Source organism: Malurus melanocephalus, unplaced genomic scaffold (genome assembly GCF_030028575.1).
Source record: "Malurus melanocephalus ecotype Western Australia unplaced genomic scaffold, MMel_1.1 scaffold_64, whole genome shotgun sequence".
Classification (NCBI taxonomy): domain Eukaryota; kingdom Metazoa; phylum Chordata; class Aves; order Passeriformes; family Maluridae; genus Malurus; species Malurus melanocephalus.
The window spans coordinates 2,244,068-2,245,931 of record NW_026623296.1 but is presented as its reverse complement, the minus strand read 5'-3'; positions in this window follow the sequence as shown (position 1 = coordinate 2,245,931).

The window sequence follows — 1,864 nt, the reverse complement described above, 5'->3', positions numbered from 1 at the left end:
TGCGGCTCCCGCACCCGCGCTAGCTCCGCGCCCGCCGCCGCCGCCGCCCCGGGGGCATCGGGGATGCGCTGGGGGGAAGGGGGGGAGCGCAGAGCGCAGCGGAGCCTCCCCTTACCGCCGGCAGCTGCTCCTCCGCGCCGGGCGAGGGGCCGGCCGAGCCTGCGCACAGCGGCGGCGGCGGCTCTGCCCAGCTCCCGCCGAGGACAATGGGGTAAATCCCCCTCCCTCTCTCCCTCCTTTTTCCCTTCCCTCCTCCTCCTGCTGCTCCTCCGTCCCTCCGCCCACGCCTCCGCCCCCCGCGCAGCCCGGCCCCTGCGGAGCGCGGGGCTGAACCAGGCGCGCAGCGGCGCGGAGCGGCGCGGAGGTCCCGCTGCCGCAGCGGGGACGGGAGCGGGGCTGGGCTGGGCGGAGCGGAGCTGTCCGCAGCCGGACCCCCGGTCCCCGCCCTTCTCCCGCGGGGGGCGAGTGCCGGGATGGGGCTCGGGGGCAGCCGCGGGGTGCGGTGGGATGGGGTGCGGTGTCCGGCCACGGCGCCCGTTCCGGAGATCCCCTGCATCCCCTTCCGGAGGAGCAGGGGAGGGTGGTGCCGTTCACAGCCGATGGAGACGGTGGATCTGGGCGTAAGACAGGTGTCTATGTGCTATATGCACACATACCAGTGTCTATAGCATTTGTATCAGTCCAGTATAGCCATGCATTATTGATACACCGTGTCACTGTCACCAGTGTGTTTGTGCTAGATTTGGTGATATTAAATGGCTATTTAACTTCCTGCTTGCAAGGGAGACAAGTCCAGCAGCACCTGTTGCAGTGCAGCATCTGGATGCATTGTCCCTTGCTGGGCAGGGGGKTTTGCAGGAGAAGGAGGCTTGCAGSAAGCTTGCAGGGRAAACRTTTCWGTATGAACATCAAGGAAAAGGTGCCTCTGCAAGTCAGGAGCCTGACATTTGGGTTCCTAGTGGARTCTGTCATTTGGGGTCTGACTAAGGTTCCCAAGAAGGTCAAACAAGGATGCTCTCCGTGTTTCTGTGTTGTGCAGGGGCTTAGCAGCTCCCAGGCTCAGTTACACAGGACCCACAAAGGGCTGGGCACGTTTTGTGAGCTGGATAAACCACCTTTGACCCAACTGGCACAGAGCATCTGCTGATGCTGTTGGTGCAGGTTTGTAATGGGCAGTGTCATGTAGACCAGTGAGAACAGATCCTTGCCTTCTCTCTCCCACTTTGCCATCCTTGTGTATGTAGGGCAAGGCCTCTCTGCGTGCCTTGTAAGGCACGCACCAACGCACGGCCCTGGGCTCACTGGAGATGCTAATGCAATTATCGTACTATTACTGAGTTTCCTYCATGGCCTCTTGTGAAGGACACGTCTGAAATCCTTTTTGAGCATTCTATTAAAAGCCATCAGTAAATTCAGTGTTATTCCAGAAACTGTAGCAATTAAATCATCTGCATCAGCCCCAAAAGTGAAATGTTGGTGGAGCATCTTTCGAGCGGATCTTTCTGGCTGGTTTCAGAAAGTCTCTCTGCATGTAGCGGGGACCAGGCTCTGACCCTGATCATGCCACCAGACGTCCAGAGTAGCTTTGYTGAACTCGTGGCATTTTAACAGTGGTGAACCAAAGCCAGACTTTAGCCCAAAGATGTGTCGAGGGCAATCTGTATCACGCAGGACTTCAATTGCCCCTGGATCTGCTTTGTGTCCGTTATTTATTGCTGTGTTAGGAGACCAAAGAAATGCTGTGAAGAGGAAAAAAAAAAATAGGTGGTAGATAATTGAGGCTGCTTTTTCCTTCCTACCAGTGCATCTGAGCTGTTTTCAGTTGTTAGGTTTCTCATTTGCACCGAAGTTTTACTGTGACAGA